Genomic DNA, 14,112 nt, shown 5'->3' with positions numbered 1-14,112 from the left:
TTTGTCGGTAATGAAAATTTAAAAAAGAAAAACGTGGAGATGATCAAATTTTTTTTTATTTTTTTTATTCACTCCTTTATTTATTTGTAGGGAGATCAATTTTTATAAATACAACTTAATGACATGTCTTAACATGTCATTTGCTAAAATATACATTTCTCGGCATGTTAGTCTTAATGTCATACCTTAAGATTTATATAAAGCAATCTTGTGTTGTAAAAAGCAAACTAGATTTTTCACATTGATATTTTAGAAAATCTGAAATATATATAAATGGTTAGCTTTAAAACGATCCACAAAGATATATATCACATTGAGACCACAATGATTATAAGGTATGTATATCCCTCATCGTCAACATATGGAGTAAGGCACCCTCACACAGTCAGCATAGGGATTAAGGCATGGAGCCCATTCTAGTGTTGCAATCCCATGTTACACGTACGTTTGTAGTGTTGATGATTCAACCAAACCACGATCAAGCCCCTATATCATAGAAACAAATGTATTTTAAATAGACAATGACAAATCAAATGAGAAAATCAAATATCCTTGGCGTGATTACTCCATAAAATTAGGATACTCTCTTTTTCTCTTCCTTATTCTTTGAAGTACATAGTTGAGGACTTAAGCATTCAAATTAAGGGATACAATAAATGTACTCTGAATTTTAAATTCATTTATATCATCCAAGCATGCAATAAAAGTATCATGAAGATATTTAGTATTTTCTTCAAGAGAATAAAAGTTCTATTTACTCAAACATTTATTCAATGTGTTTGACAATTGATCATCATCTAAATACCCAATCTTATATGAATCTTTCTACTTATTGAAATTTAAGGCAACATTAAAATTGATGATAATTAAAGACAACGTTCACTTTGATCATCCACTTACAGTCATGGAAACAACCAAATTGACATACTGAGGCTTCTATTTGGACATGCGATTAACAACAATCTCTCCGTGTGTCTGCTGAACACCTCTTCTATGATTCCACTCCCAAAGTGAGCAGCAAACATTGATTTTGCCACCGCTCTAATACTCTTTGCAGCATTTCAAGGACCACCACTCTCGTAATAATCCCAGTCCACTTCAAAAACTTCTAGCCGGTCTATGACTAATGATCCTTCCTCTTCAATCTCAAGCTTCATTCCAGTACGTAGGAGATGGCGTATATTGAGGAATGTTGAAGGAATCCAATTTTTCTTCTTCTATGAGCCCCTGCATTGTTTATAAGCAATTTCTTTGTTACCACAAGAAGAGTTATTCCTTATTCCTTAATGATGAAGTACAAATTGGCAGCATTGGACTGAAACAACATGAAGGAGCTTAAATATGGTAATGTATACCCTCTGAGACCATATCCCTGAGAGCCAAAGCCGAAAGCTCCCAATTGTAACAACACTCTTTACTGGTAGGCTCTTCACTTCTTCTCCCCATATGATTGTGACGACCATACGCCCTCCTTCAACTATTTCCTCTGAGCGATGCTTGAGGAACACCGAGAAATCCTTTTGGAACTGTGCATAGTAAGCCTTAAGTGCGCTTGGTGGGCTTGAACTTGACATGAAATAGTACCTTTATTGTCCTCTAACCCTGGAGGAACCTAATAAACAATTGCACTCCAGATAAATTTCATGATTCCTTCTTTGTCAATATATTATTGTAGCTGTAAAAGGACAAATATATGGTCACCTGAGACAGCCAATGCACGCTGTAAGAAGAATGGGCAAAATGTAGACTTCGGCTAAGGAAATGTTTGTAATAGAAAGAACCCAGAACTCCCATGGAAAAGCATGGTCTAACTCCATTGCCCATCTCTTGTGACAAATTTTGTTGAAATTTTGTGACGGTTTTAAAGAGAGTGTTGAAATCATTTCGTGGAAGATCATTGAGGAACACTTGAATTTCGTGCAACTGACGACCTAGTTTCTGATAGACTTTGTAGGTTATGATCACAAGTTCTAGGGCGACAAAAAGAGCATTGGGTCCAGAAGAACAACCCAACTCGGCTATGCCTAAGCATTGCGGCAAGATGCTACAATAGAGATTGGTTATGGCTTCCTCTGCTATGTGCTTTGCCTTAGATATCACTGTTTTCTGTTCAAGCCAATATTTTAAGCATATTCATAAAAAGTTAAATTAATTTTATAGTAGTTGAAAGAAAAAAGGTTGCCATATATTATACTCGATCAGACAATTCAAATACAAGTATTTATACATGACGTATAATTTAACATAAGAAAAAACTCTAAATGAGTAAATGAGTTGGTAATTTGGATGAAATAGAGTGGAGGTACCTCCCAAATTAATAATTTGGAGAATGCCAAGAGTTCCAATAAAGAAGGTTCTTAGAACGATTCTTATTCTAAATATAAAAATTATTAATTTTCTCACCTTATTCTTTGCTTTTGAATATCTTCTCTATTGTAAAATAAGGATAAATGCAACACAAATAAAGTAGTAGAGATAAATTATATATTACTTTGATAATAATATATAATAGGGAAGAAGAAATCACAAAAGATAATTGAGAAAGTTGAGAAAATGAAATGCAAAGAGAATGAGAGAAAGTAGGAAATTTCTTTCTTATTTAGGGGATGCATATTACAAGGGATGAGAAGCCTTTTTATAGGCTTTCCAAATGGCTTCCATTAATATTCCCATTAATGGATATTAATGAAACTCATAAATAACATTAATGGTTTCCATTAATGAGTATTAATGGAAGTCATAAATAATATTTAATTAACCTTTATTATAATTAATGTGGTGTCATTCATTACTTCAGTTATAACACTCCCCCTTGGATGTCCACCACATTGAAGAATATGCCTCATTAAAACCTTGCTAGTAAAAAATCCTATGGAAAAAACCTAGCGAAGGAAAAAGAGTACAATATTCTTATAATTCTTTAAGTTGCTCTTGGTATGTTAGGACTGCCTCGTTAAAAACCTTGCCAGCAAAACCTAGTAGGACAAAATCTGGACGAATGGAAAAAGAGTACAATATACTAACACCCTTTTACAAGCATACTCCCCCTTATGTCGATATCCTTGAGTTGACGCATTCCAATCTTATGTATTAACTTCTTGAATGTTGAGGTTGATAATGATTTTGTGGATAAATCTTCCAGATTATCACTTGAGCGTATTTGTTGCACATCAATTTCACCACTATTCTGGAGTTCATGTGTATAAAAGAAATTTGGTGAAATGTGTTTAGTTATATCTCCTTTAATATAACCCCCTATTATTTATGTAATGCATGCAACATTATCTTCAAATAATATTGTTGGGTCACCTTTGATAGAGAAGAGTCCACATGATTCCCGAATATGTTGGATTATATATTTTAGCCATATACATTCACAACTTGCTTCATGAATTGTCAATATTTCTGAATGATTTGATGATGTGGCTACCATTGTTGTTTGACAGATCTCCATGAAATAACAGTATCATTGCAATTAAACACATACCCTGTTTGTGACTTACCTTTATGTGGATCTAAAAGATATCCCGCACCTGCATATCCAAGCAATTGTTGCTTTGATTCCTTTGAGTAAAATAGACCCATATCAGTAGTTCCGCGAAGATAGCGCAATATATGTTTGATACCATTCCAATGTCTTCAAGTTGGAGTGAAACTGTATCTTGCTAATAAATAGACAGAAAAAGCAATGTCTGGACGTGTACAATTAGCAAGATACATAAGTGCACCAATAGCACTAAGATATGGTACTTTAGGACCAAGTAATTCTTCATCTTTTTCGCAAGGACGAAATGGGTCATTTTTCACATCAAGTGATCAGATAACCATTAGAGAACTTAAAGGATGCACTTTATCCATATAAAAACACTTCAAAACTTTCTTAATGTATGTTGATTGATATACTAAAACTCCATTTAGAAATTGTTTAATCTTCAGGTCGAGACAAAATTTTGTTTTTCCAAGATCTTTCATCTCAAATTCATTTTCAAGTAATTTGTTGTTCTTGTGAGCTCTTCAGGAGTTCTAACAAGATTTAAGTCATCAACATACACTATAATAATTGTAAATCCTGTTTTTGATTTCTTAATAAAGATGCATGGCCATATAGGGTTATTCACATACCCATCTTTTAACAAGTATTCGCTAAGGCGATTGTACCACATGCGTCCAGATTGCTTTAATCCATACAAAGATAGTTGTAACTTGATTGAGTACATGCTACGAAGCTTTGTACTATTTGTTTCAGGCAATTTAAATCCTTTAGAGATTTTCATGTATATATCATGATCCATGGATCTGTATAAATATGTTGTAATAACATCCATGAGACGCATATCCAGTCCTTTTGAGACTGCCAAACTAATTAAGAAACGAAATGTGATTTTGTTTATGACGGAAGAGTATGTTTCCTTGTAGTCAATACCAGGTCTTTGCGAGAAACCTTGTGCTACTAATTGCACTTTATATTTTATGATCTCATTATTCTCATTGCACTTTCGTACAAATACCCATTTGTACCCAACAAGCTTTACATCTTCAGGTGTTTGGACTACAGGTCCAAAAACTTCTCGTTTTGTTAATGAGTTTAACTCTGCCTGCGTAACTTCTTTCCATTTTGCCTAATCATTTCTATGTCAACATTCTTCTATATTTCGTGGTTCAGGATCTTCATAATTTCTTATGATATCAGAGACCACTTGGAAAGTGAAAATATTGTTAATAATAATATTCTTTTGATCCAATTTTTCTCCCGTGTGTACATAACTTACTGAGATCTCACAATTTTCAGGTACCTGTGCCTTTTTAAGGGCTTCTTGTTCAATATGTGCCTCTTCAGGGGCTTCTTATTCAATATGTGCCTTTTTAGGGGCTTTCTGCATTATTTATACCTCTTCTAGGGCTATAGATTTATCAATTTTAAACTGATCAGTCATTTTGATGACCTTTTTTAGAATGTCAAGTTTTTCTTGTGTTCTCATATTTTGAGGAGTTATATCATTTGAGTCGACAGGTCTACCACGCTTCAGGCGTATCTTAGATTCATTTGTTAACTGTCCTACATGGATATCAATCCATACTGGAGTATTTGCAGTTGGGATATGTGACTTTGTCACTTTCTTTGTAACAATGAATGCATTTGGTAGTTAATTTGCAAGATTTTACAAATGAATGATATTTTGAACTTCTAGTTCACATTGATTTGTACGAGGATCAGGATAGGACATAGTAGATGTGTTCTAAGTAATTTCTTGTCGTTCTTCAGGAATCTAATTTTCTCCCCCTAATGATGAGAAAACACTCTCATTAAAATGACAATCTGTAAAGTGGGTTGTAAAAATATCGCCTGTCAAAGGTTCAAGATATCTTATGATAGATGGATAATCAAACCTACATATATAAATCCCAAGTCTTCGTTGGTGACCCATTTTAGTGCATTGTGTAGGTGCAATTGGTACATATACTGCACAACCAAAGATTTGTTAGTGAGAAATATTTGGTTATTTTCCAAGTACAAGTTGTGAAGAAGAGTATTCATGGTAAGTTGTAAGTCAAATACAGACTAAAGTTGTAGCATGCATAATAGCATGTTCCCATGCGAAATTAGGTAGTTTGATTTTCATTAGTAATGGTCGAGCTATTAATTAGAGACGTTTGATGAAGGATTCTACTAAACCATTTTAGGTATGAGTAGAAGCAACAGGATGCTCAATATTTATCCCTACTGACATGCAATAGTCAATGAATGTTTGAGAAGTAAATTCACCAGCATTATCAAGATGTATTGTCTTAATTGGATAATCTGGAAATTGTGCTCACAATTTAATTATTTGTGCAAGGGGTCTAGCAAAGGCAACGTTACATGTAGAAAGGAGACAAACATGTGACCACCTAGTAAAAGCATCTATTAAGATCATAAAATAACGAAATGGTCCACATGGTGGATAGATAGGGCCACATATGTCCCCATGTATTCTTTTTAAAAAGACTGGTGACTCATATATGACTTTAATAAAAGATGGTCTGACTATCAATTTACCTTGTGGGTAGGTAGCATATAAGTATTCATTGGGCAAAAGAATCTTCTGGTTCTTTAGTGGATGCCCATATGAGTGTTCAATTATTTGACACATCATTGAAGACCCTAGATGACCTAGTCTATCATGCCAAAGAACAAAAACTTTTGGGTCATTGAACTTCTAGTTCACGACAACATATGATTCAATAGGCTTTATAGTTGTATCATACAACCCAAAGGAGAAAGCTGGGAGTTTTTCCATTATAAGCTTCTGGCCAGATATAATGGAAGTAATGTAAAGATATTCTACATTATCTTCATTCATAGTTTCAATATGATATCCATTTTTGCGGATATCTTTAAAACTGAGCAAATTTCTCCTGGATTTGCTAGAATATAAAGTGTCATTTATATGGAATCTAGTTCCATTTGGTAGCATTATGTTTGCTCTTCCAGTGCCTTCAACTAAGTTTGTAGTACTAGATATGGTACTTACATTAACTTTTATTAATGTTAATTCGAGGAAATATCTTTTATCTCGAAGAATTGTGTGCATGGTTGCACAGTCTGCGAGACATACATCATCCTCGTTCATATTGAGACCAAATCATAGTTGGATTTTAGATATAACTAATATTAAAAAAAACAAGTCATAATGTAAATAACAAAAGAAAATCAAATGTAAATATAAGACATAATACTATATTATTTGATATATAAAGTAACATTAATCAATGTTAATCTTTTCATCATTTATTAAATGGTCTGTTTTTTCACTAGGACCTCTAAAGAAATCAATGTCATAGTAGGTTAGGTTCAATCCATCACTATCGGTAAAGTTCATCTCTATCTTTTTTCCTTTTGCTTTGATTGATGCTTGGTAATGGTCGACCAAATGTTTAGGCATACAACAAGTATGTGACCAATCCTCTTTCATACCACATCTATAACAATTATTCTCATGGTTCTTAAGAGGTTTATCTTGTAAACACTTCCCATTTTCTTGTTTTGTCTTACTATTATTCCACTTCTGGTGGTGCAATGAATTATTACTATAAAAACCATGGTATCAGGAATTTCTTCCACGACTACATCTTCGTCCACGTCCATGAGTTTGGGACAATATTGCATTCGATCACTTTAAGGAATGCTTCAGATCCAGTTGGATGAGATTGGTGATTTATCATCAAAAGCTCATTATTTTGTTTAGCAATAAGAAGACATGATATTAATTAAGAATATTTTGTAAGTCTACGCCCTCGATATTGCTGCTGCATGAGCACATTCGAGGTATGAAATGTAGTAAAAGTTTTCTTTAACATGCATTCTTCTATAATTTTTTCTCCACACAACTTTAATTGAGAGCTGATTTTGAAAAGTGCGGAGTTATATTCACAAACAGTTTTAAAATCCTGCAACCTCAGGTGCATCCAATCATATTGAGCTTTTGGGAGAATCATAGTTTTCTGGTGGTCATATCTTTCCTTCAAATTACTCCATAGAGTAAAAAGGTCCTTTACTGTAAGATACTCATTTTTTAAACCTTCATGGTGAAGGAAAATCAATGTTTTTTGAAATTCTACAGGGATGCTTGATTTCCTTCTATGATTGTAGCTCCAAGATTCATTGCATCAAGATGTATTTCAACATCAAGGATCCAAGATAGATAGTTCTTTCCCGAAATGTCAAGTGCCACAATTCGAGTTTTGTGAGATTCGACATTGTCAAATAACTTCAAATATATGACAAAACAATATTATCATAATCAGTTTAATAAATTGAAAACATTGGTATAACTTTGATTATAAATAAAATCAAATAATTTGCTTATAACTTTTAACAATATACAACAAAACAAAATCAACAATAATATAAATATGTAAAATTTTATTCTATATAAACAACTTCAAGTTTAAGATACAAGAATTACCTTTAGAGCAATTTGTGTTGATAATGTGTTGTAAAACAAGGATAAATGCAATACAAATAAAGTAGTAAAGATAAATTATATATTACTTTGATAATAATATGTAATAGGGAAGAAGAAATCACAAAAGAGAATTGAGAAAGCAGAGAGAATAAGAGAAAGTAAGAAATTTCTTTCTTGCTTAGGGGATGCATATTATAGGGGATGGGAAGCCTTTTTATAGGCTTTCCAAATGGCTTCCATTAATATTCCCATTAATGGATATTAATGGAACTCATAAATAACATTAATGGTTTTCATTAATGAGTATTAATTGAAGTCATAAATAATATTTAATTAACATTTATTATAATTAATGTGGTGACATTCATTACTTCAGTTATAACATTCTCCATATTTTCAATTATTTTTCTAATTAATTTATAAACTCTTCAAATTTGTTTTAAAACATCACACAATTTTGAGAACAAATATTTCTCAAAAAGCTATTTTTAATAAATAAAAAATTGTCAAATATATTTGTAAGCTAAATAATTATTTTCTACTCTAAACCTTATAAACACTTTCAAAAATAATTTTTATTTAAAAAGTAGAATTGCAACAAGATGTAGCATAATAAAAATATTTAAAATTAATATGAATGATTTTCTTAGACTATGTTTAGTTATTGAAAAAAATTGAGGGAAATGTGAAAGAAAGAAAATAGAGAGTTTTTAGTGGAATAAAAAAAAGTAAAGGAAAAAAAAAAAATTAAAATCAATAATTTATTTTTATATGTTATTTCAAACTCATTTCACTTATTTTTATTTTTTAGATATAAAGATTAAATAATTTGAAAATATATAAATTTCTAATAAATCTTAATGATAGTTGATTTTTTTTTATATTTTTCATAGAACAAAAAAAAAAAAAATCATTTGATATTTTTCATAGAATAACCAAAAAAAAAAATCATTTTTCTTAGTGATAACCAAACATATCCTAACCTAACCTCCTCTCCCACAGTTGTAACTAAGCAACCGTGTAACAACTCCCAAACCAACTCACCTAACCACCTCACCTAGCTTATAAATACCCATACCGATGTACTCTTGAATAACAAGACAATTCTTCTTTTTTCTTACTCTGTGTATTTTATGATCTGTGTAACAACTTCTATCATGGTATCAGAGCTAGCTTTGTTTTCTTGATTTTTTTTTTTCAAGATGCCATCATCTACTCACTTTTCTGATCTTCATTTGCCTTCTTCTTCAACTTCCAGCCCCATTTCTTTACAATCCCTCAACCATGCCCTCCCTATCAAACTTGACCGTAACAACTACATTCTCTAGAAAACCCAGATGGAAAATGTAGTTTACGCTAATGGCTTTGAAGAATATATCGACAACACCAAGCCATGCCCATCTTAGGAGCTCTATACTGGCGAACTCAATCCCACTTTTATGCAATGGAGACATTTCGATCACATGGTTCTTAGCTGGTTGTATTCCACGTTAACACCAAATATTATGGGCCAAATCGTTGGGTTTCAGACCTCCCATGATGCTTGGATGGCTCTGCACAAAATCTTTTATGCTTCATCCAAGGCTCGTATTCTACAGCTTTGTCTTGAGTTTCAGACAGCAAAGAAAGGGGCTAATCCTATGCTAGAATACATTCTCAAGATCAAGACTATTTCTGATAATCTTGCTGTATTGGGGGGCCTGTTAAGGAAAGTGATCAAATTCTTCAACTTCTTGGAGGACTTGGTTCTGAATACAATACTATTGTGGCCTCCTTAACAGCCCGTGAAAACGATCTTTCTCTCCACTCCGTCCACAACATTCTGTTTACCCATGAGCAACGCTTAAACCATCAGCATACCTCATTTGCAGACCTGCCATTTGCGGCTGCCCACATAGTTGCTACCCCTTCCACCCAACATCCCAGACCTCATCAATCTAGATTCCAATCTCCTCAACCTCGATTCCAATCTCATCACTGAAGAAATCACCAGCAGGTTCCATTTTCTCATACCAGACCCCATAACAGACCTCATAACAGACCTGCTAACAGATCTTCCTCATCCGCTTCTCACAGACCTCCTCACCTCCCTACTCGCCCTCAATGCCAATTGTGTGGTAAATTTGGACACACTGTTGTAAAGTGTTATCACCAATGTTTTCAGAACCGGATTGGTCATCGAACCGGAAAAATTACCGGTTCACGGTTCACTGGTCGGACCGGCAGTCGAACCGGTTGAACCGGTGATGTAATAAATATATAATTTATATATTATATAAAATTAAAAATAATTATAAAATTAAAAATATATAAAATTATAAGTTTTAATAATGTTTGGTTTTTATATTTGGTATATTAAATTAAATGATATATTTTAAATTTTATTAAATAGAAATATGTAATATTTAAGAATGAAGATATATTTAAGATGAAAAAATTTTATAATATTTAATTTTATCTTTTTTTTTGTATTTTATTGTTTTAAAATTATTCTATTAATTTGTTTATATTATTTTTTATAATTATTATTATAAAAATAAATAGGAATTTAAATATTTACATTTCTTTAAAGATTTTATATTATAAAAATTTGAAATAGGAATATATATATATATATATTTTTTAACAACATTGCAAAAGTCCAGCCCTCATGCTTCCAGCCCTCAAAGAGGCCATGTTAGTACTATTCCTAGTCCCACATCGGAAGCACATGAATTCCATGTGCTTCAAGTGCTCTATAAATAGAGACCTTGCAGCATGCTATTCAAGCCAAGCAAGCCAGCGAATTGGGCTTGGGGGCATGGCCCAAGAGAAAGATTTGTAAGTTATAATTTTATTAGATTGGGCCTGGTGGCTTGAATCAAATATGGGTTTATTATTAGTTAAGTTTTAAAAGTATTGGGCAAGGTATTGGGCTCGTTAATGGGCCTCTTAATAGTAACAAATATTTGTAGAATAGGAAAAAAAAAAAAAAAAAGCTTAGCCGGTTCGTAAAAAACCGGACGGTTTGACCGGTTTGGCGGTTCAACCGGCGGTTTGACCGGTTCAATACCGGTCTGACCATAAAACGGTTCATTGGGCTGACCGAACCGGAAATGTCACCCGTCGACGGTTCGACCGGTCGGACCGGCCGGTCCGGTCCGATTTTTAAAACATTGGTTATCACTGTTTTGACATCACCTATCAAGGAACCAATGGTGTATCTCCTTCATAGGACTCTTCTCCATTACAAGCCATGCTTGGTGCAACACCAGATCATCAAGATTCCTGGTTCTTTGACACCGGAGCTACCCACCATCTCAGTCATTTTGCTCAGACTCTCTCTCATGTTCAACCGTACTCAGGTGCTGATCAGGTCACCATTGGTGATGGTCATTCCTTACCCATCCTCAACACAGGTAACAAATATTTTTTCTTTCCTTCCAAGGTCTTTTGCTTAAATCAAGTTCTTCATGTTCCTCAACTCTCCACTAACCTCATCAGTGTTCCAAATTTTGCACTGATAATGCTGTTTTTTTTTAGTTTCATTCAACCCATTTCTTTGTCAAAGATCAAGTCACCAAGCAGACACTTCTCAAGGAATGGCTTAGGGATGGTCTGTATGAGTTTCCTTCTTCATCGTCTACTCATGCTTTTGTGTCTACAAGCTCCGTTCTTGCTCTCACTCCTAGTGCAATTTGGCATTCCAGATTTGGACACCCAGGAGCTCCTATTCTTTCCAAGGCTTTAGCCTATTGTAATCCTTTTGTTTCATTTCAGATTAATAAAATTGCTCCATGTAAAATTTGTCCATTGGCTAAGTCTCATTCTTTACTTTATTCTTTGTCATCTTCTCATGCATCCCAACCCTTAGCTCTTATTCACACTGACTTATAGGGTCTTGCTCCTTCTCCTTCCACATCAGGTGCACATTATTTTCTTCTTTTCATTGATGATTATTCCAAGTATACCTGGATTTATTTTCTCCCCACCAAGGACTAGGCCCTCTCCACTTTCATTACCTTTCGCAAAATGATTGAAAACCAGTTAAATTCCACCATCAAATGCATTCAATCCGACAATGGTAGGGAATTCATAGCATTTAAACCTTACCTTGAAGCTCATGGAATTGTTCATCAGTTTTCATGTCCACATACACCCCAGCAAAATGGTCGGGCAGAAAGGAAAATTCGTCATCTTGTTGAAACAGGTATGGCCCTTCTGGCTCAAAGCTTCTTACCTTCCAAGTATTGGTCATTTGTCTTTTAAACAACAATCTATCTCATCAATCTCCTACCAGCTAAACTCCTCAATTTTCAATCTCCTCTACAAGTTCTTTTTCATAAAGTTCCAAACTATCATCATCTCAGAGTTTTTGGCTCATTGTGTTTTCCCTTCTTTAGACCTTATAATCACCACAAACTCTCCTATAGATCTACTGCTTGTGTGTTTCTTGGTTATGCCTCGGTTCACAAAGGTTACATTTGTCTTGATGTCTCTACTAGTCGTCTATACATATCCAGAGATGTTCTCTTTCATGAATCCTCTTTTCCATTTCAGTCATTACCTGGTCCTTCACCCTTACCACAACACACTCCTCTCATGTTTGCCTTAATAAATCCACCCCTCTTATCTACATCTTCACCTCCAATTGTGTCATTTCTTGTCCCTACTTCAAGTCCCGATTGCATCTCCACTTCAGATTCTCTTCCACCACTACTTCAGGTCCCATTTACACCCATTCCTTCTCTTACACTTTCCTCTTCTCCTTCACCTCTCAACACCCACCCTATGGTGACCAGGGCAAAATCTGGAATTCATAAGAAAAATAGCTTTCTTATGCAGACAACAAGTGAGTCTCACACTTACAGTCAGGTCTCTAAGAGTGAACCTTGGGTTCAGGCTATGCAACATGAATATCAAGCCCATCTTCGCAATCGCACCTGGAGTCTAGTTCCTTCTCCGCCCTCAGCACACATTGTTGGTTGCCGTTGGATATACAAGTTAAAATATCTCCCTGATGGCTCAATAAGAAGGCATAAAGCTAGGCTGGTCGCTCAAGGCTTCACCCAGACTCCGGGAGTGGATTACTTTGACACCTTTAGTCCAGTTGTGAAGCCCTGCACCATACGCTTCATCCTTGCTTTAGTAGTTTCTTTTCAATGGTCAGTTCATCAATTAGATATGGAGAATGCATTCCTTAATGGGGACCTTCAAGATGAGGTTTTTATGGCTCAGCCTCAAGGGTTTGTCCACCCCCAATATCCTCATTATGTTTGCAAATTACACAAGGCTCTTTATAGCCTGAAACAGGCCCCTAGAGCTTGGTTTCAGAAGCTTCGGGTTGCATTGGTTGATTATGGCTTTCAGTCATCTCGAACAGACACTTCTCTCTTCATTCACCATACTGCTTCTAACATTCTTATTCTTCTTGTATACGTGTTCCCACCTCATTTCCTATCTCCATGACAAATTTGCCCTTAGAGATCTTGGTCCTTTATCATATTTTTTGGGTATTCAGGCTCAACAGCAGGGCTCAGTTTTGCATCTCAATTAACAAAAATATATTGCCGACTTGCTCCACCGCACTCAGATGGAGGCTTCTAAACTAGTCCTTACACCTAGCAGCCTTGGACGCACATTATCTCAGTTTGATGGTGTTCATCTCCCAGATCCCTCAGAATATTGTCATATAGTGGGAGTTTTGCAGTATGTCACTCTCACTCGGCCTGATATTGCTTTTGCCGTGAACAAAGCTTGTCAGTTCATGGCCAAGCCCTCTGATGTTCACTGGTTGGCTGTCAAACGCATTCTTCGTTATTTAAAGGGCACAATCTCTCTTGGTCTTCATTTCCAACCTTCCACTTCTATGGAGCTTCAGGGATATAGTGATGCTGACTGGGCCTCCTGTCTGGATGATCCTCGAAGCACCAGCAGATATTGTGTCTTCCTCGGCTCAAATCTCATCTCATGGTCCTTTTCCAAACAACGTTTAGTCTCCAAGAGCAGTGCTGAATCTGAACACCGAGGGTTAGTCTCTCTCACGATTGAGCTGGTATGGATTCAGTCCCTTCTTCACGAGCTTTGCTTGCCCACTTCTCCACTAATCTTATGGTGTGATAATCAAAGTGCAGTTCATCTTGCTGCCAATCCGGTCTTTCATTCACGTTCCAAACACATCGAATTA

At 34.9% G+C, this 14,112-nt stretch overlaps 1 pseudogene; it reads right to left on the bottom strand.

Moving 5' to 3' along the window:
- Window positions 1-888: 888 nt before the first annotated feature.
- On the bottom strand, window positions 889-9,969 carry LOC117913303 (annotated as a pseudogene).
- Window positions 9,970-14,112: the final 4,143 nt, after the last annotated feature.

This window comes from Vitis riparia, chromosome 4 (genome assembly GCF_004353265.1).
Source record: "Vitis riparia cultivar Riparia Gloire de Montpellier isolate 1030 chromosome 4, EGFV_Vit.rip_1.0, whole genome shotgun sequence".
NCBI classification, from domain to species: Eukaryota; Viridiplantae; Streptophyta; class Magnoliopsida; order Vitales; family Vitaceae; genus Vitis; species Vitis riparia.
The sequence above is the reverse complement of the archived record's forward strand: the minus strand, read 5'-3'. Positions and strand labels throughout refer to the sequence as shown.